Raw genomic sequence first — 7,518 nt, forward strand, 5'->3', positions numbered from 1 at the left:
AGAACCATGAAGTGGAAAGCGGAGGAGGGTATGGTGAAAAGCGTAAGAAAATGATAATGCGGCGACGATGGCTACGAGATGGCACCAGGGTAGCGTGCATCGTGGACTTGTTTTATTAGAATGCGAAGACATCTGTCCAGCGGTCGAGTTAGGCACCTCTGGCTTCCTTGAAGCCCTTGAGTTCAGCGAGAGCAGAGGGAAGGTAAACATATCCGTAATAGAGATTAGTGAGAGGCCATTGGAAGACTGGTGGAAGAAAAGTAGGGAAACGACAAACAACGGAGATGTACAAAAACAAAGTTCCCAATAGGGCTTCAGAAATTTTGGTGATGGGAATTCCTCGTTGGGTTTTTTTTATTTTGTTTATCTTTTCGAACATAAGTAGGACATTAGCCAATATTTATTATAATAAGAGCTTGGTGGCACAACCCACCACCCCGTTCCAAAGGGGACGCTCATAGCACCCATCCATCCATCCATCCATCGTCTGGGAGGTTTGTACGTGTTGGATTCTGTACATCGCGCCCACGCGTCACCCGTGCGCTGGCTCCACGCGCTGGCTCTCCGATCCCTAGACTAGCCAGGTAGTCGCGCCACACTTCGCTCCGATTGCAACATGTCACACGAGACCGATTGTCCGCGCCAGCCAATATAGCGCGAAATGGAAACACGTATAGAGCTACGCTCAAATTTCGAGTGTCGTCATAGTCGGTGATTTTTTTTTTCTTTGAAAGTTTTATACCCCTTGACGTTAAACGCTTCTCACATTCCCATGTTATTCTGTCCCTGCTGTTTTTTTTTTTCTTTCCCGTAGCGTGTATCAACTATCATTCAAAATAAGTAGCCGTCATTCGTGTTGCTATAAATATCGCAACAGCACTGTACTACCTGCTATGTTCGCATGCAGTTGTCGAAAAGAAAGAGCCCTTTTTTGAGGAGTTGTCTTTCGTGTTCACATGCCTGCGGGAGACTCGCCAGGGCGTTCTCAAAACTCTGCAAAGACGAAGAAAATAACTTGCCGTGGACGCCACGTGTCCAAACAAGAGAAGCGCGTCCGGTCTAGACAGCCGGGACGCGACAACAGACCCACGCAGGGCACGCGCTTTCATTGCACGCGCTTTCACTGGCTGTGCCAAGCTGGGCTAGAGTTACTGCAGAAGCACATACAGAAACTCGAAGCTCAGATGGCGCCGTCCAGCGGTCAGCGCGAGCAATAGCACAGAACAGGGCACAGCAATAGAAGCATGTGTACGACGTGACGAACTTGTGAAGGTGGAGGTGACGCTTCTTTACAACCTGCTACATCTCTGGCAAGCGCGCAGGTGGAGCAGAGCGATGACGGTCAAACGCGGGATAAGAGTATCAGCCATTGCTTTTTAGTTCGCGCGCAGTCACCGACGGCTTTATCACTCACCTCCTTGATCTCGAATCCGATGCGTGCATAACGATATAGTTAAGTGCGTACTTTCTTCGGAGGCGCGGCATGTAGGCGGACCAACTATACTTCTCCATGGCGTTGCATGGAGAAGTGTGCACAAATATCGCTTTACACTTCATGTGTGGAATCAGTGCGAATTGAAATGTGCGCGCCAGGCGGGTGGTGCGTCGGGCTGCTCGACCGTAAATCACGCTTTCCCCCCCCCCCCCCTCCTCCCACTATACCCACCTGCCCCCACTGAGGCTATAAAGTTCTCACGTTAGCTGTTCTCTCTTCTTGCTCTTCGACCACAGGGACTTGCTTCTTCTCCGCGGACTGACCTAAGTATTTCAACACAATCAACGGAATTCTGATTGTCTCCTCTGTCTTTCCATATTTCCTCTTTCGTCGGACTAATTTTGCTTATTCCACCGTAGACCCACCACGGTAGCTCAGCGGCTGTTGCGTTGCGCTGCTGCGCACGAGGTCGCGCGTTCGATCCCTGCCACGGTGGCTGCATTCCAATGCAGAACGCAAGAAACGCGCGTGTACCGTGCATTCGGTGCAGGTTAAAAGAACCACGGTGGTCAAAATTACTGTGGGGTCCCCCACATAATGAGATCGTAATCACATCGTGGTTTTGGCACGTAAAACACGAGCATTTTTATGTTTTCTTCTCTCGTAGCCATGCTGGATAAACACCCACCTTGTGCGCCACTTCCTAAATGCCCGACAAATGCTACCCAAGAAACACGGGTAATCGGTAAAAAAAAAAACAAATTGAAAACTCTACATCTTGTTGGTTATGTCTATTGAACGCATCTACGCATTATGCTTGAGCATGTATATGTATACTGTATATGCACTAGGACACAACTACCTTTTCTTTTTCATTCTCTGCTGCATTCTTTAATTAGCACCACTTCCGAAAGCAAATATACTCATAATTCATTAGGTGTTGCTCACTGACGACGTTGAGTGTTGTTTTTCATTAATAAACGCCTTCAATGGCCACTTTCAACATACTTCTGCACCACTGGGCCCGTTGTGCGTATGAAACCATCCGCTTGTAAAATTTCATAAAATTATTAGAGGCGTGAAAAAAACTGGTTTCTTCCGTGTTTTTTTTTTCCAGAAAAATACCAAAAATTTAAGACTATAGCGCACAAAGCTATGAAAAACCAGCCACATCTATTTCTCTAACACAGAAAAGAATATAATTGTTACATTACTGCATCACAAAAGTCCCAGCAGAGCTTCCGGGTTAATAAATCTAGGTGCGATTTCACGTCAAGGCATTCATTTCACATCAACGCGCCAAAACCGACATTTGTATCGATCTGTGTCCGATTCATTTCCGCTTGACGCGTCAACGCTTCGCTGTGCAGCGGGCGAAGCCTTCCGGACATTGAGGTTCGAGTGCACGTACACAAGCTATTGCACGCGATCCCCTGCGAGCCTCTTGCGTAGCTTGGTGTGCACATTTTCGAGCTCGGATCAGTTTCTTTCACATGCCGCAGAAGAAGGGGGAATGTGCAGTGCGCGATAGGCGAGGATGCTCAAGCGTTGGTTGAGTAAAGTCTTTGCCAGCACGTGGATGGATCCATGTGTTTCGCAGACTCTCAAACTCGTTTTCTTTTACCGAACTTTTAGATACGTTGAAAGGAGTCGCATCGCAACAAAATTCTGCAGAGAAGCTCCGTGTTTTTTTTTTCAATTTTATTCTCTTTTTTTCTGATCTTTTCAATGTTTTTTTTTTTTCAACCGCTTGCGTCTCTACTCCCGCCACAGGACGCAACACGTATACTGCATTCGCGAATGCCCGAGGTCTGGGCACCGCCAACGAAGCCTCGTTAGAGTTGAGAAAATGCCTAACCGGGACACCAAGACAGGCATCGAACCTTAGCGCAGCCCGACAAGATACAGAAAGAAAGCGTCGCATGCTAGACGATCTCATAACCAAGAATTCTAGGTAGCGATCACGCTGTTTTGGGCTCCAGCAATTCTTAAGCCGATTTAATTTTCGTTTCCGCTGACATTAGGCTTCTGTACCGCTCTCCTCGCGTTGCGCTTTCTTTCTTCCTTTTTTTTTTTTTTTCCCCGGCGCGCTCCTCAAGGTCGACAGCTCAAATCGCTGCTCCGCGCCCACCTCGCGGCTTCAGCGGCATCGACAGCCGCGACCAAGCAATCGGGCGTCGATCGCAGTGTGGCAGAAAGCGCGCGCGAAGGCGGCGCCCCGTCACGGAGTTGACTTCGTCTCATTTACGCCCGAAAAGAATAAATGAAAACGCGAGCGTCACCGGAGAAGACTTATCTCGCGCTTAGGCCCGTTTCGACAGCACGGGACCACCTCGGTTCGTTTTTTTTTTTTTTCCCTCGTCCTCGTGTCTTTTGTGCCAAAGAGCACTACACGGCGCGCTGCGATTCTCGAGAGAATTCGCGGACTACACGCAGCGCAAGGCTCGTTACCTGAGACGGTTGGCCGTGGCTTGTGCGCCGACGTGAGGAGTGCGAAGGGTGAGGTCGCCATTATGACGCCCCCCTCGCACAACAAAGGGAACTCGCGAAGATAAATACGATGAGCCCCGTAGTTACGACCTCGCGGCCAGAACACGGAGCGTAGTCTCGCGGTATCACCGCCACCGAGAAGCAGATTCTGCCTTCTGCAGTCGAGGGGAGGCTCCGTTCGGCAAACATGCCACGTGAAACCATTGCAGATGCGATGGGCTCTGCAAGAGGCAGCGCGGGCGTTGCTCAACGTGTGTAAGAAGGAGTGGCGTTTGTTGTTGGGATATTCTCTTCGCCTCGAGAAACCATCTCGAGGAGCCTGACGTCATTGTAAATGGTCGCGAGAGAACATCCCGTAGTTCTTTGTTTTCCCTCTTTTTTTTCTGAACACCGGCGTAGTGAAACGCAGATAAGCGCTTCTATTTTCGTCTCGCGTCCTTTTTTTGGCTCGCTGTGTCCGGGCGAAAGCCATGCGCTTGCTTGCATATTTAAGCGTGGCGCTGGCAAGGCCGAAGCAAACAAACAAAACATGATTGTGCAAGTAACTCAGACTGCTCTCGAATCGGCCGGCCTTTCTGGCCAGCGATTTGACGTTTACAAGCCTTGCGTTAGTGTCTGTTACGAAATTCCATCCGCCTTTTATGATGGCGAGTGGTGCATGAATACATATTTTCTAGGGGTGTGCGAATATTGAAATTTCCGAATACGAATCGAATACGAATAAGGCGCAAAACTGTCTTCGAATATCGAATCGAATATCGAATATATGTGTAGTATTAAAAAATTGCAAAACGAGGTAACAATAGCTTTATCACCCTTTTAAAAATAATATTACATTTTACGAGGCTGTTTCAGGTTAAAGAGGCACTCATTATAGGTAATGCACTCAGGTAATGTCAGGTAATGCTCTGTCAGGTAAACGCTTGTTACAGATTATCGCGAAGGAAAATTGACTGCTCAACATGTTCAGAAAGTAAGGGCTCTCTATGCAATGTGACATTTGTCCAGGTAACATTTTCTAGGTGCATATTTTATTGCGCATACTTACAAAGCCCGAAAGTACATCATATATTGTTATGAAAGAGCCCTGGAATAAAGCTTGGTAAAAAAAAATTGAAACTGATCATGTCTCACGGGCCTGATGCAGATAGACTGGAACAGAGTGTACACAGTCATAGTAAGGTTCGTTACAGCACTTAAGATCACAGTGCTGCAACGCTGTGTCGTCGTTTTGTACCTTCTTTTGTCCCTGTTTTGTGTTGCGCTGTAACCTTACTATGAATCCCAACAAACTGGCCCAACTTGCCATCTTGATGCAGAGCATACAGATAATGAGCGGATCATGTGAAGCTCTCAGTGAATAAACATGTTTTTAGGAGAATGTGGAGCAAGCATATAATTCGTTAATTGCTAAATTATTCACAGTCTGTCCGAATATTCGCCGTTTCGACCATTATTCGGCCGTCCTCGAATATTCGGGAATTTACGAATATGCATTTCTCGAATCGAATACGCTTCGAATAAGGAAAATATTAGATTCGTATTCGAAATTTCGAATATTCGCACACCCCTAATATTTTCTTCTTTAGCTATTTATAGCCTTCGATGCTTGTTTTCGATTAAGCGTAAGAACATAGCGATATTCTTCCTTTCAGATTTAAAAAAGGTACGTGCGCATAAAATACCATAAGCATGATAGCGCGCGCATTGTCACGATAACCGTATGAAAAAAAAAAAGAACTCGGTGGTCATTTTAGGTTTGTCTCCGCCATTTTCAAGCTCGGCTTGTGCAAAGAGAGCCGCAATAATAGAGTATATGCAAGGGCGTACCTGTTTCGAGCAGTATATGATTTAAGCATCAACTGCTCCAAACATGAAATCTTCTTAACAAGAGTGCGGTAGAGATAAGAATGGTGTTTTTCTCGGCAACGCATTATTGGTGGTGGCGGAATCAGTACACGTGCGATATTGTCTAGTTTATTGGAATGTTCGGTTGCTATTTCTTTATATTCATTCATCACCTTCTAATTTATTACCTCACGGCACGTGCCGAAAACGCAGCCAACTGCTAGCGCTAATCTCAACATTCCTAAGAACTCGGTATATGCCTTGGGTGCTCGTCGGGGGTTAAGCTCTGAAATGTCGCCGTGGACGTTAAAAGAAAAAGCGTGGATATTACAGATTTATTGAAGTATTATTTTGTTATCATTATGCTCGGACTGAAGCCTGCCACCATTAATATTGCACTCATGGAAAAACAAACATTATTACCCCGGAACTCTCTTAAGACAACTGGCTTTCCTTTCTTGAAGCGGATGGTGCATCTCAAGTTTTCATTGCTAACCTACGCAGCGCAACAGGTTCTCGAGCAGGCAAGCGATTAAGTTAGCATGCCTGAGTCCTGCGAATGCGTCGTCTTAGACATTAGGCCATTCGACGCCTCGACGCCGTCACCGCCGATAACAGACGCCATTAGCGCATGCGTGACACGGCATGGCTTGCGCGAACGCGCCTGCTCTTCCATGGTGGTGGGAGAGATAAAAACACCATGCTATCAAATGTATGTTTGAGCGGAAAGCGGAAAAAAAGGTTAGGACGAATGAAGCTCTCCAAGTTATGGCACCGGTAAAATTTTTGACAATTCGGATTTATCTGATAAACGCCACATTTTTTTTTTATTTAAATATACTGCAGGCCCTTCACGGCCCGTGCAGGAGTGGTACAGGAACGCAATGAAAAAAAAATCAGGATGACCAGTCAGTACACTGAATGCGGTTAATAAAAGAGTCGATGTTATTGCAACACACAATATCGTTAGTTGACTTGTTCCACTGGGAAATGGCCGACGGAAAAAGGGAATGCTTGTGAACATGAACACGACTTGGGGGAAGACAGATTGTTTTGGAATGATTTAGTTTGGTTGAGCTTTTTGGAGGATATTGCAAGTAATGAGAACGTGCTATCTGGAAATGATCATGGTATAATTGATAGATGAATTTTAGTCGCGAAATCGTTCTTCTCTGCGAGAGGGATTTTAGGTTTGCCCTTGCTAGCAGACCTGAGATACTGGACTGCCTTGTGTAGTGCGAATATACAAACCTAATTGCTAATTTTTTCATGCGTTCTATTTTATTTATAAGGCATTTTTGATTAGGGCTCCAGATTAGATCAGCGTATTCTAGGCATGGTCTTATTAGCGTTTTGTACGCATTTAGTTTGAGGTGTGGTGGTGCTGCGCGCAGTTTCCTTTTTAAAGAGGATAGTTTGCCTATGGCTTTTTGACCCATGGTCGAAATATCAGGCTCCCAGTTAAGGTTTAACTTTAACGGCCAATATGACCTTGTTTCGTTTGTTATCGGAAGTCTTTCTGTAAAGGCATGTAAAGGCTTTCTGTAAAGGCATGTTCTAAGCGGTCACTGATGCATCGGCCGGTCTGGCCGATATAAATTTTACCTCATGCCATCAGTATCTCGCAGACCGCACCCATTGCACATTTAACAAAGGGCTTGTCGGCCCCGGAAGCGCGAGACGACACCTTGATATACGGTCCCCTGGCGGCACTCAAGCGCCAGGGGACTGAAGCGAGCGTGGAA

At 46.4% G+C, this 7,518-nt stretch overlaps 1 protein-coding gene and 1 long non-coding RNA gene across 8 annotated transcripts in view; one reads left to right on the top strand and one right to left on the bottom strand.

Moving 5' to 3' along the window:
* LOC135902899 (neuropeptide F receptor-like) overlaps positions 1-7,518 on the bottom strand; it is a 424,407-nt gene that overhangs the window by 362,080 nt on the left and 54,809 nt on the right. The gene's annotated exons all lie outside the window — the stretch shown is intronic.
* LOC135902923 (uncharacterized) overlaps positions 7,241-7,518 on the top strand; it is an 8,756-nt gene continuing 8,478 nt past the window's right edge. Inside the window, exon 1 of the long non-coding RNA XR_010564647.2 lies at positions 7,241-7,518. This exon is cut by the window's right edge and continues 190 nt beyond it. This is a non-coding gene — a long non-coding RNA (uncharacterized lncRNA).

This window comes from Dermacentor albipictus, chromosome 1, assembly GCF_038994185.2.
Source record: "Dermacentor albipictus isolate Rhodes 1998 colony chromosome 1, USDA_Dalb.pri_finalv2, whole genome shotgun sequence".
NCBI lineage: Eukaryota > Metazoa > Arthropoda > Arachnida > Ixodida > Ixodidae > Dermacentor > Dermacentor albipictus.